Source organism: Anolis carolinensis, chromosome 5, assembly GCF_035594765.1.
Source record: "Anolis carolinensis isolate JA03-04 chromosome 5, rAnoCar3.1.pri, whole genome shotgun sequence".
Taxonomy (NCBI): domain Eukaryota; kingdom Metazoa; phylum Chordata; class Lepidosauria; order Squamata; family Dactyloidae; genus Anolis; species Anolis carolinensis.
The window spans coordinates 18,234,985-18,249,394 of NC_085845.1; the positions used below are offsets into that span (position 1 = coordinate 18,234,985).

At 40.0% G+C, this 14,410-nt stretch overlaps 1 long non-coding RNA gene across 2 annotated transcripts in view; it reads right to left on the minus strand.

The window, feature by feature from the left end:
• The window catches only part of LOC134299338 (uncharacterized), a 115,864-nt gene that overhangs the window by 42,296 nt on the left and 59,158 nt on the right, over positions 1-14,410 (minus strand). Inside the window, exon 3 of one of the 2 annotated variants that reach the window (XR_010006518.1) lies at positions 3,306-9,525. The exons of the other annotated variant lie outside the window; for it this stretch is intronic. This is a non-coding gene — a long non-coding RNA (uncharacterized LOC134299338). Of the gene's footprint in view, positions 1-3,305; positions 9,526-14,410 lie in introns of those variants that run through there. 2 annotated transcript variants of the gene reach the window in all.

Below are 14,410 nucleotides of genomic sequence, written 5' to 3' on the forward strand. Positions count from 1 at the left end.
TTCAACTTAGCTTACAAGAGCAGATGGGCCTAGGATATTAAGACCTTCTGCAATCTTTAGAATGGCTAATTCTGCTTAGAGCAACACAACTTCCTTTCTCTTCATGTGAAAGTGACAAACTTGATTTTTGACAGAGCTCAGGAAAACAAAATACTTTTTATTGGACTACAACTTCCAGAATTCCTCAAAGAATTGTAATATCTTGGATCCAAAAAAGAGAGAACTTTTCTGCATCCCAGATTTTGGGAAAAACTGTTTCTTTCCATAGGCAACACTAAAGTTCCATCTATACATGTGAATGAAACCTATCATCCCTACTTTTTTTCTTTCCCTCTTTCATTTACTCACTAAAATGCATACTGACCTCAGCAAAAAGTATTTATAGACAATGATTAGGGGAAGGGGAAGGCAGTAGGAAAATGTAGCTTAAGTTTACAACTGCTTCTTTTTAAAAGTCATATATAATTTAGGGAGTCATCTCTTTACTTTGCCATGGCTGGAGAAGGTTGTGAAAACCATCATGGTTATTTGGTAAAGTTTTCTATCACTAAGTGGTGTTGCTCTCGTATGAATCATCACCAACGCTTGTTTCAATATAACTAGCACTTGTAAAAGTTACATTTTGTTACAGTGACTTAGACTGCATGGCTGCTATAACAATAATGTAACTTTTTTCATGCTCTGGGGTATACAATGAAATCCATAGCTATGGTTTAAATTATCCAAACCCCCAAAGTCACCATACAGTTCCACTGAATGGCTTAGGAAATTCCTATAGAGAATAGGTTACATCTCTCCAGCAGTTTTACCTCTTCAACCTGTATTACATGGCAGTGTAAATGCGGCTGAAGTCTTCCAATTCAACTCTACAGTATACTGAGATCAGAAATAAATTAGTCTCCCCTGGTTTAGACCACAAACTGGAGTAACTGTCTTCAACAGAAGGATTCTTTTTTCACATCCCAAGGAGAGAGAAGATGATATTGTCGTGTTTCTTATTATTTCCAAAGCAGTAACAGTAGCAGTGAAAATGTATATATCTGGGTTGTCGTATGTCTTTCAGGCTGTGTGGCCATGTTCCAGAAGTATTCTCTCCTGACGTTTCGCCCACATCTATGGCAGGCATCCTCAGAGATGTGGGCGAAACGTCAGGAGAGAATACTTCTGGAACATGGCCACACAGCCCGAAAGACATACAACAACCCTATAATCCCGGCCATGAAAGCCTTTGACAAAACAAAATGTATATATCTGTTTGTGTGTTTTTTAACACAAAGCTCTAGTGTAAGCCACATTTGCAACAAGAACATCTTTTTCAGTTCATAGGACTCAAGTCCTTTAAAAGCTTTTAGGCAATAGTGCCCACAGTCCTTTGTAAAATGGATAGTAGTATTTCAACCTGGCATGATCTGAAGGTACACAACAACAAAGGCATGCTCTCACAAACTGTGAGAGAACCTTTGGAGGTTCTTGCTGGACAGAGACATGCAATTCATTTTGAAGATATTCAAGAGTAGCAGAATTTCTCAGAGAACGATCCTTTTCCAAATTAATACAATTTCCTAATATTTCTATTATTCAGTTGTAATATTATTCAGCTCCTGGTGGCACAGTAGGTTAAACACTTGTGCTGGCAGGACTGCTGACTGACAGGTCAGCGGTTTGAATCCGGGAAGAGCAGGTGAGCTCCCTCTGTCAGTTCCAGCTCCCCATGCAGGGACATGAGAGAAGCTTCCCACAAGAATGGTAAAACATCAAACATCCCGGCGTCTCCTGGGCAACGTCCTTGCAGACGGCTAACTCTCTCACACCAGAAGCGACTTGCAGTTTCTCAAGTCACTTCTAACATGAAAAAAACAAACAAACTGTAATGTCTGATGTATAGGAGGCTTTGCATTCTCCAGAATGATGCTGGATCTTGTGTAGAAAAATGCTCAGGCTATCCCTACAAGCAAATATATATTTGGTTATATTAGAATTACCATATTCTAAATGCCTCTTCCCCGCTCCCCAGACCCTTCTTAAAATCAGCTGCTGCATTGCATGAAGATTTGTTAATTTGCTGGGTTGCAAGAAGTGGGATGTTTAAGCCACCTCCCACCATTGAGCAAGTTAGTGGATAATATCAGTGGTTTTTTTCACTAATGTGTGCAATTCACATCGTCCTTTTACCAGATATGTGAATCTTGTCTGCATTTGTTTTGATTTGACAACTGCTTTACAAAATTTGGAGAATACTGAATATTAAAGGATACATGACCTTCAATTGGTTCAAAAACGGACTTGCATTTATAATGTGGACCATGCAAGTTTCCCTCTCACCCTTAATCACAGGTCTTCACGTGCACTGGAGGTGCTGAAGAGGTTGCATTTCTCCACATTCACATGCAGTTCCATGCAGGAAGGCTCCTCAGAAGCTAAAAATGACTTGACTTCTCGGAATGATGTTTCAGCAATGGCAAAGTGGTTTGGCATCTCTTGTGGGGTCAGGGATATTTTTGGAGCATCCCATCTTTAAAGCATCCAAGTTAAAATTTTGGTAATGGATCCTTTCCCTTAGTACCTTCTCTGCTCTGTATTTCAAAGAGAAATACAGGTACCTTTTAATCCTTCATCCTAACCACTTTATTTATGAGTAAACCCGTTCAATGAAATGGCTTCAGTGTAGGCATGTTTAGGAAAGAAGTTTTATACTGCCATCATAAGTTCATTAACTTGCAAGTATGGTAAATTCCAGTGAACTTGGTAAGACTCACTCTGAGTAATTGTGGTGAGGAACTGGATGTTAGTGTTTTTAAAGTAATCTGTTCCCTATTTTTACCACATTGTTGACTTTAACCTTAGAATAAAGCAAAAAACTTATGGGAATTAACATTAAACTTCTGCTGGTACTTTGTGGAACATATATGGTTACAATAGTAAAGAATTTAACTGAATGCCCAACGAAGTTAACTCAACAATAAGTAAAAATTTCATGGGTTTTACCCTACATGTACAGGATAGATGTATTAGGCCAAGAATTACAGACCTGTTCAATAAGGCTTCACTTATTTTTCTCATATTTTTAGAATTAAATATGTGTAATAAACTTTGTAATAAACTGGTGGCACAGTGTGTTAAACCACTGAGCTGCTGAACTTGCGAACCAAAAGGTGCCAGGTTCAAATCCCGGGAGCGGAATGAGCGTCCGCTGTTAGCCCCAGCTCCTGCCAACCTAGCAGTTCAAAAACATGCCAATGTGAGTAGATCAATAGGTACTGCTCTGGCGGGGAGGTAATGGCACTCCATGCAGTCATGCCAGCCACATGACCTTGGAGGTGTCTACGGACAACGCCGGTTCTTCAGCTTAGAAATGGAGATGAGCACCAACCCCCAGAGTCGGTCACGACTGAACTTAACGTCAGGGGAAAACCTTTACCTTTACCTTTAATAAACTTTCAGAAAAATCCTGTATGTGTTTTCTGAAAAGTCAAACCCAATGAGCACATTTCCTAAATGTATTGTTTAGTAAATGTATTTAAAACTGCAAGCCAGCCCTGCTTACCTAATTTAAGAATTGACAAATTGCATTAAATCCAAAATGCAGATACACCCTAGGCTTATATTACTTTTGTAGAGTAGATGCATCTATACTGGAGAATTAATGCTATTTGACACTGTAACTGCCATGGCTCAATAATATGGAGTTAGGGGAGTCATAGTTTGGTGAGGTAGGGAACAGTAAATGGGCCCGAATTTTGCCTCATTTGTTTCATCTGTGTTTTTGTTTTGCGCCGTTCATTCGTTTGGCATGATACAGGAGACCACTTGCCAAATGGAAAAAGCAGTGAAATGAAAGGAAAGTGGGAACGGTACCCGTTTGGTCGCCTAATTTTCATCCCATTGGCGGCAATGGGCAGGCTTCCTATGCTCCCCTTCCCCTCAGTTTTAGGGCTAGAGGGTCTCACCATTTCACTGATCCTCAGACTCTCTCCAGCATTCATTTGAGTTGTTAGAATTGGTGGGATAAACCCCTGTCTCTGAATCCAGATAGGCAAAATGCAGTCTGTGGCTCATTGATGCTGTTTTTGCAGCCCTTGGCTCTTCTTCAGGCTCCATTATCTTTTTAAATGGGTAGCAAGGCCCCCCCTGTACTTTTCAACATCCAGTAACTTGGAAATAGACTCTCTTTAAGAGAGTATGTGTGTGACCTGCAGGCCCAAAGCGCCTGACTGCCAGGGCTTGCAGCTGAGTGCCGAGCGCTGAGCAGAGCGCAGAGCGCCTCTTACTAGGCATTTGGCACTCAGAGCTCGGCTGCAAGCCCTGGAAGTCATGGGCTCTTTGGACCTGCAACCACACACATTCAAAGATGCACTCTGAGAGACAGACAACATTCTATAGTGGTTTGAGTATTGGATTATGACTCTGGAAACTGAATCCCTGCTTGGCCAAAAAAAAAAAAAAACAACAACAACAACAACAGTGGGGGACAATGTGCATGTCACACATTCTAAGCCTCAGAAAAAGGCAAAAGTAAACCCACTCTGAAGAAATCTTGCCAAGGAAAGCCTGTAATAGGTTAACCTTAGGGTTGGCATGAGTCAGAAACACCTTGAAAACACACAACATCAGTCACAATGTAGAGTCTATAAATATGTAGCACCTACGTATATCTGCACCTGTGCAGTGTTTGGAGTTAATACCTATGTAGAATCTGAATTCAAAGCGTTGTAAGTATCACACAATGCCCATGATTTCAGAAGCCCACTGGTTGCTTAAAAAATTAATTCACTTTGCTCTTTATGCAGTGATGAATCTTCTAGACTGGTGGCCTAGAAGCACAAAGTGTGGAAAGTTCACATTTTAATAGCCATAATTAAGTGTTTGAGGTTCCACCCACATCATTAACACATACCTGCCTCTCTAGCCCTGAACCCTCATTGTAACAGAGTGAGAAAGAAAGGAATAGCATGTCTCTCTCCATGCAAAGGCCCCAGAGTTGCTGCCATATTTCTCATTCTCTCCTCTTCTTCCTTCCATGGCAAGAACTACAGGAGGAGAATTGCTGGTCAAGTGGGTTCTGAAAGGCATGGTCAGCTGCTAACCTATGGTCCCAGTCCACCCCAGTCCATCCTACCTATGTGGCTGCTATCATAAAATCAGGCAAAGCAAACTTTTCTTTTAAAAGTATTGAGCTACCATCATATTCCAGGCATCAATCAATACGTTTGTTCACTGCTCCCAAAATGTGGATGTCAGAGCTTCAGACTTTTCTTCTCTCCACTTCAAGTGTGCTGAGTTGGCATCAGATGACAGTGTCTACTTTAGATTTGGTGGGATATTTTTGGCCTGGAGCTTCAATCGAAACCCAAACTGAGCTTCAGCTCCTCCTTGTAATTAAACTTCACTGCAATAGTACAATGGGTCTTAGCTTGGCTTTGAAGTCCACGCCTCAATAAACCAAGTGGTTTCACTTTATGTGACTGTCAACACTAGTGTGACACAGTCATTTTGGCAGGAGACAGCAACCATGACTGAGGTTATGCACATTGTGAAAAAGCAATCCTAGCCCTTGGAATGGTTTTGGTGAAACAATGAAGCTTTGAGAGAGGAGTAAAAGCTTTGGGAAGCCTCCAAAACTGATTAACGCAAGGAAATAATAGTACTTCCAAATGAAGCATTTGCAGGAATACATTTATCCAGGGGGTGTCTTACACCAAAATGAAATTAATACCTTCCTGTTACTAACTGGAAACTACAAAAAGGACAAACATGAATACAGAATTTGACTATTTTCAGCTTCTTAAAAGAGGAGTTGATTTGAAACATATTTTATTTTAGAAAAGCAGCTCTTTATTTTGTGGTAGCAAAAACAACAAGGAATCGCGTGACTTCATAAGAGGCTAAGAAATTATTTGCGGCATGCCTACTTTCAAACATTTCACAGATGAAAATAGAGGCATGTTTGGCACACTGCAGTTCTCATAAGCCAAGACTACTTGCTCACACAGATCAATGTACCCCAGTTTCTGTAGAAGTTTGATCATTAGCATTTGCTGTTGGCTGCCCTAAACCACTCATTTAAAAGTCATTAAAATATTTCTGGTTTAAATAAATATTAGGATAGGAAATACTATTGTGTAATACTGTGGTCTCAGTGAGTTGCATCTTTGTCTACTCCTTTCCTCCCCGTCTTTCCACTCTGCAGGTTTTCCTTTGCCACATCTTTCTCTCAACCACAAGGTAATGTGCCACAGGCTTTATCTTCCTGCCCTTCCCTCCCTCTCTGCCTCCTGTTCTTGTTGGTGTTGTGTTACACCAAAGAATAAAAACACAATGAACGAATTAAGGAGAAATGGACAAATTGAAAGGCTGTCTCCTAGAAAAAGAGATACTGGTTCAACTAGATTATTTATTTATTTATTTATTTATTTTTACAGTATTTATATTCCGCCCTTCTCACCCCGGACTCAGGGCAGATCACATTATACACACATAGGGCAAACATTCAATGCCCATAAACACGTCAAACAGAGATCGAGACAGACAGACACAGAGGCAATTTAACCTTCTCCTGAGGGGATGTTCGATTCTGGCCACAGGGGGGAGCAGCTGCTTCATCATCCACTGTGATGGCACTTCCTCATTCCAAGTCGTAAATTAGTTAAACTTGCCTCCCCAGTTTTATAAGTGGTACCTTATTTACTACTTGATAGATGCAACTATTTTTTATTTTTTATTTTTAATTGACGGGAGTTCACCCCGCCATGGGCTGGCCTCGAACTCATGACCTCATGGTCAGAGTGATTTATTGCAGCTGCTCAACAGCCTGCGCCACAGCCCGGCCCCCAGTCGGATTACCCAGTCTGATGCCACAAGGGGCGCTAGAGAGAGAAGGATAGTCCATTTTACAGGGGTGGAGGGTGAGTTGAAGGAGGAAAACTATTTTCCTCTGTTTTCCTGTTATTCCCCCCACCCATGTTCCCGTTGTGGAAGAAACCCTCGTTTATAACATGGGAAGTGGGGAGAGGGAATAATCAACGAAAATGGGGGAAATGGATTTCCTCTTTCAACTCCCCGCATAAAATGGATTATCCTTCTCTCTAGTGCCTCCTTGTGGCTTCTTCCCAGATAATGGAACAGTAACGATTATTTGCGGGGGGGGGGGGGATGTTTTAATGTATCAATGCCTTCTTACAATCTCTGGTATTCAATAAATCATTCAGTAAACATTTTATACTTAAAGTCTTGGTCAAATCCCGTCTTTCAGATGCTACTGCCAAATTGGATACAGCAGATGGCTATAAGGAAGAGCAGCTTTTTGGTGACTTCCTCTCTATTCTATGAAATGCCTTTTCCAAAGAGGTTTACCTGATGCCAATGGAATTATCTTTTCAGCACAAAGTAAATCTAGACATTTTGAAAATACATTCTAGTGCTTTCAAATGGTCACCTTTTTTTTTTACTAATGTTTTCTTTCCTTTGAATTGTATGCAATGTACTGTGTTGTTTTGGTTTTACCATATGCTGTTTTCATTCATCATTTGCTATTTTGTATTCTATGGTTTCAGTTTTCCTGTGTGCTACTCAGGCCCCTTCCACACAGCTGAATAAAATCCCACATGTTTTGCTTTAAACGGGAATATATGGCAGTGTGGACTCTCATAACCCAGTTCAAAGCAGGTATTGTGGGATTTTCTGTCTTGATATTCTGGGTTATACCCAGAGAGTATCAGGGTTTGGGTGTAACAAACAAATAAACCAGCCAGCAGACATACCCTTCAATATTTCACAGATAAAACTGGGACATACAAGATCAGTGTGGTCAAGACGGCAAAGGCAAAAAGATGATGGAGACATTTCATAAGCATCTGAAAGAGTGGGGTGGCAGAGGATTAAAGGGAACTTTCTCAAGTTGGGACAGTTGGCCTCATGCTGGAATTTTCCTAAACTAGAGACAGTACATTGAAAGATGGGCACATTAGAACATCAGTTCAACTTCATCTTGAAGCAATGCTATTCAACTATGCTGGGGAAACTGCCAAAACATTTTGTCAGGACTTGATAAATACCTGATCTATTGAAAGACTTGGAAAACATCTTTTCCTAACACCTATCCTGAATATAACAGAAATCCTGAAAGATGATGAGGTATAGTTAATAAGTCATTTTAAATTTACACAAAACAACCTCAGTTTCCTCCACTAAGTACATGTATATGACTTTCATATCTGCAGGACTGGTAGAGTTTCATTTATCCGCATCAAACAAAATATTCATTCTACTTGTTTTTTAAAATGTTCAACGTTCTGGCCCCTCTTACTTTTCTCCTTCATCCATAGACACTTCAAATGGAGGCAGAATTGTGACCTTCCCAGGTGGGCTAAGCAAAGGCAAACTGCTGTGGCCTCTCTTTGCTTTTCCATTAATACCTTTTATCATAATGACCACACTCTAATGTTGCTTGGCTATATGTGTCCCAGTTTTAATATGTGAAATATTGAAGGGTATGAAAATGTCCTTATCTCTATCTCAGTCTCTCTGAAATATAAACGTACAGTCAAGATCTGTCCACCTCTTCTCCACCCACCTTCTTATTATCTCAATTGGACTAAAACTGAAACCAGTTCTGCCATACCTTAGCCCCCTCAGATAGATTTCCCAACTTTAATGGAATCCTTACAATGAAGCCTTAGTTTCTTCCTTTAGTCATTGGTGTCTTACTCGCAAATCAAAATTGCTAGTTGTTTCACACACTCAATGACCAGCATTCCAGAAATATTCACATGCATCTCAGACAGTTTAACGAATTAATATCCCGCTTCCTGCAAAGCAGGAGTTAAAATTAAAAGAGGCTTTAAATATTCTCAGTGACATCAAAGATTCTTAAGCCTTGCCTGGGAAAGAACAAAAATACCGTGTTAGCCCCTGAGCTAAAGTTGCTTGGCTAGTGCATTGCATTAATTCCATTCAGGATTTTTCTGTAGGCTGGTACGGGCCACACTAATGGGATCAGATTACACAAATTCCCCTTATCAGAATGGGGGAGGGATTTTTTTTAGAAACATTTAAAAGGAATGTGTGGGAAAGAGATTTATTATGTCTCTGCAAACTATTGAAAAAGTAGGTAGCAGTGTTCACACACAACACAAAATCACCCATATTCAGGTGATGCCTTTCTTATACCTATAAAATGTTTATTTAAAAGTTCAGTTATCACTTAAAAATTGTAAACATATCCTGATCCCTAAAGCATGGCTTCCAGACCTTTGATCATTTCTCTTCTCTTCTTTAGACATCTTCCAGCTTTTCAATATATTTCCTGGTGAGGTCTGATCAAAGATGGATAGAATGGTACTATTACTTCTCTTGATCTAGACACTACACTCCTATTGATGCAGTCTAGAATCGCTTTGGCTTTTTTGGCTACTACATCATACTGTTGACTCATATTCAACTTGTAGTCTACTAAGACCCCTAAATTCTTTTTATACGTACTGCTATCAAGCCAGGTGTCATATATCTCTTCATTTCTTCTTTATAAATCTGTGGATAAACAGTCAAAAGATAAATCTGAATAATGGGAGAGTAAAAAGAGAGAAAATGTTTATTCAAGTGTAACTGGGGAATTTATTGATACAGTATGGAGTAATGAGTGCCAACTTGAGCCACTTTATAAGGGAAGTGGAAAAACTTCTGGATCATAAACAGCATGATGTCAGTAGTAATTAGAGGGGTACAGATTCAGAAGCAAAAGATACTGCTGCTCTCGTGTTCCATGTGTAGAAGCTGTTCTACTACAAGTATATAGCTGAGATCCCTTATAGGCATTTAGATGGCTTCTAAATGAACCATCGACAAGATCTAGCACAGATATAGTCTTATAAGAACATAACCATCTAGGAAGGAAATCCTATGGGATTATTTATTTATTATTTATTACAATATTTATATCCCACCCTTCTCACCCAACAGGGGACTCAGGGCGGCTTACAATAAAACACACATATAAAACCTGTACAATACACTATAAATCAGTTAAAAAATTAACTTACATAAGACATTATTAAAACGCATTATAAAATTGGATTGGTAGGGCCATTCCTGATATGTGCCTTACAACATTTGGGGTCAGTAATATGTTACATAATTGAATGCATTGAACTAATACAAGCAAAGCCAATGGCAATTCTGGGTGGAATGTTCCAAAGCATTCATATCCATTTTTATATCCAAATGTTGGATTCCTAGCCAATATTTACAAACCATTGCTGCAGAGAAAATCCGCCAAAGCTTTTTAAAAATTGAAATGACAGAACCTTGGTTTTCCTGTCCTTCAGAGTTTTCCAGTTTGATTTGGAAATGGGACAGTCAGACTCATTCTTTGGTTCTAGTTATTTTTTAACTGATAGGTCATTCCAGACCTACCCCGCCCCCTCCTGTTTGCTTTGCTAGTTTTAAGAATTTCACTCATAAAGTCATCACTGTGGGATTCCTCAGTTACGAACATGGTCTTCCTGAGCCATTGAAAGGTTCCTCTTAATATTTTAGCCACATGGGTGCAATCGCTAAACAAGTCCTCCGTTGTTGGCTGGCTGTCCATACCTCAGCAGTGACTTTTGGGGAAACCAGATAAAATTATGTTCCCCGCCAGGAAACTCCTACTTATTTAAGACAGTTGACATAACTGCCCTGGAGAACATATCAGTGGGGTTCTCTCTCTTTCTGACCTTGTCTGACTGTCTGTCTCTCTCCCCCCCCCCCCCCCGCCCCTTCTCAGGTTTACAAACCTTTGGTTTGGTTGTTTCTTATACAACCTTTAACTCATTTACTCTGTTTCACAAAACAGCAAAATGTTTGGCTGAACTCCACACTTCCTGTTAAAATACAAATAGATCCAACAAACATCAGAACTACAATAAGCAATGTAAAGACAGTCCCCACGTTACAAATAAGATAGGTTCTGCACATTTTTTTTCTTTAGCTGAATGTGCATGCCAATCAGAATAAGTACATTTGTTAAGTATAACTCCAGCCACACACACACACACACACACACAGAGGGCCCTTCCAGACAGGCCCTATATCCCAGGATCTGATCCCGGGTTTTCTGCTTTTAACTGGATTATATGAGTCTGCACTGCCAGATAATCTGATCCTGGGATACAGGGCATGTCTGGAAGGGCACAAAGACACACACACACACACACACACATACGGTTTCAATAGCATAGGGAAGGGTTAACACTCCTGTGGCATTTGTTTTGCTGTCTGTGCCCATGTTCAGAAGATTTTATTTCACTTTCTGTCCCTGTGATAACTCGATTTTGAAAATAGGTAGCTTGTTCTGGAAACAAGGGTGGTTTCACCCCTGATCGTAACTTTGAGTCATTTTTAAGTTGGATATTTGTAACTTGGGGACTGCCTGTAGTCCGATCTGAACAATTATGATGAAAGATGGGGAGAGGCAGGTAACATTTTCCTGCATTTTTCAGTGGTACAATAGTCACAAAAATAAGAATTATAGCACTTTGACATTATTTATTACTCCATTCTATGGAACTCTGGGATTTGTAGTTTTTTGTGGCACCAGAGTTCTCTGGCTGTGGCTAAGAAGGGAAAATATCTCACAAAATTACAAATTCCAGGATTCTGCAGCATTGAAGCATTGATAGTAAATGTGGTGTCAGACTGCTATAATCCTGCAGTGTGGATACAGGCACAGTAGTAGTAATGTATTTGTAAATAGTAATTTTTCGAGTTGCTTTCTTGGTTGTGATAACCCAACCAGAAATGACCCATGGAGGCAATGGCTGTCATGAGTAAAATAACTGATTCCTTCTAAAAGTAACTGCTTTCTCTCCATCTGCCTCCTACTCTCTGACCCCATGGAGTGGAATTACCTTATGATGTGGGAAGCTGAGGAAACTTTACCAACAGAGGAAACATCATATTAATATAAACCTCAAACCTCCAGTGGCACCCATGAGTATTTGTCTCAGATTTTCTTCTACTTTGAACATTTAAAAAACAATTCCTTTCTTTTTTAAAAAAATACATTAGATGACAATGGTTGGGACAAATGTGAAATATATATATTTGATCTAGTCCTGGCAGAAATGGAAAACTAGTTATTTTGGGGCCATTCTCCAGATTTGTATTCATTTTCAAATCAGAGCACCCAAGACTGTGACTTTTACTAATGATTCGTTAACAAAGATCTCCTTTTTTCCAACCAGACACTAAATCCCAGGAAAAGAGAGAGAGATTTCTATTTCCAGAATAGCTTACAATTACTTTCCATCATTGTGAGCTTGCTATAAAAATGTAACAAAATGCACTGGGATTATTTTGGCAGAAATCAACCTTGACATCTGGATTTTACAGACAGGTACCATTCTTGACTCTGAGGTTTGCAATTCTCTTGTTTATACACTAGAATTACACATTTTATATTGTCTACCCAAGCGTCCAGATGCTTCTGTTCAAGTTACTACGTACATAATCCTAACAGTCTCCAGGCCATTTACAGTTCAGTAACAATCGCCCACCCAAAATCCCAGTCTCACATGAGCCAACTGGCTGTCTCTAGTAGTCCAGCCAAGTGTCAGACCACCAAGGAACTTTATGGTTGTCCTGAACTTAGGTGGTCATTTTTCATCTGAGTCAGCAATCGGTCACCAAACCTAGAATTGTGTTGGAAGGGCACGGCTTCAGCCAACAATTTACAGTCTTCATTGCTTGTGATCAAAATGCAGTTCTTCAAGATCAGAGTTATTAACGCCATTGTCTTGGCCAAAAATCCAATTTAGTATCTAAAATCTGATCTGCTAATTTAAGTCTGTGCTGTTGCTTCATCCATGTGCATAAAATATTTAGCATCCTTTGCTCTCAGAAGTACTTTTACCATGCATTGCTGGGTGGAATTAAATTATATCTTGCTGACTCTGGATTGTGCATTGCCCAATAGGCTCATTTGAGCAAGAAATATCACACTGACCTCCAACATCTGTAGTGTTCCCAAATGATGCCTGTTTTCTTTGTACTTACTGTGTAAGATTGCATCAGAATTTTGTTCACATTTTGACATCACCTTTTAGGCAAAATGAAGTAATGGAGAGGATTGTGCAGTCATAGATGCTGTCCTATCACCAGTGCTGAATTAGGAATAGTACATCCATCTAGACCAGTAGTTTTCAACCTGTGGATTTCCTGATTTTTTAGCCTTTAACTCCCAGAAATCCTAACAGCGGCTAAACTGGATGGGATTTCTGGGAGTTGTAGGTCAAAACACCTGAGGACCCACAGGTTGAGAATCACTGATCTAGACATAAAATAGGTGCCATTCTTAACTGTATAGTTTGTAGTTCGGTGAGGCGCAAGCACTCTTTGCTAGAGAAAGTTAAAGACCATGTAAAACTACAACTCCTATGATTCCATAGCATTGAGGCATAGCAGTTAAAGTGGTGTCAAACTGCATTAATTATACAGTGTAAGCAAGCTGAAAGGAAGAAACCAATGCATTTGGAATGTGGTGCTAGAGAAGAATTCTGTGGATCTCACAGACCGGTAAATGTGCAAAAAACTGAATAGGTCTTGGGGCAAATCAAGGCTGAACTCTCAGTAGAAGTGACAATGACTAAACTGAAGTCGTTGTACTTTGACCATGCACAAAACAACATCACTCATTAGAAAAGATAGTCATGCTTAACAAAGTAGAAGACAATAGGAATAATAGGACAATAGGTGGATTGATCTGAGCAAGGAAATGATCGCATTGTGTTTGCAAGAGCTGAGCAAGACGGTTGATGACCAGAGAAGTCTTTCATTCACAGAATGGATTTGACATGGCTGCAAAAAGAAAGAAATCCAAGGTGCTGAACCAATTATAGATGCATTGGAATACTCCTTTAAAGTTCAGACTAAAAAAGAATGGCTTCACTACCCTGCTGAAAATGAAATCTCTGGCCCCTTTCACACTGTCCCTATATCCCAGGAGCTGATCCCAGATTATCTGCTTATCCCAGATTATCTGGCAGTGGAGACTCATAGAATCCAGTTCAAATCAGATAATCTGGGATCAGATGCTGGGATATAGGGCAGTGTAGAAGGGCCCTCTATCTCATGTACCCCAGGTTGGGTGAGAAAACATTTGCTGCTTTTCCTATGGCACTGAAATGGGCTTCCTGATAACTGTTAAATTTCATTACACACACACACACACACACACACACACACATACACAATGTGGTTATGCTTTCCCCCTGACATTAAGTCTAGTCGTGTCCAACTCTGGGGGGTGGTGCTCATCTCTATTTCTAAGCTGAAGAGCTGCCATTGTCCATAGACACCTCCAAGGTCATGTGGCTGGCATGACTGCATGGAGTGCTGTTACCTTCCTGTCAAAGCAGTACCTATTGATCTACTCACA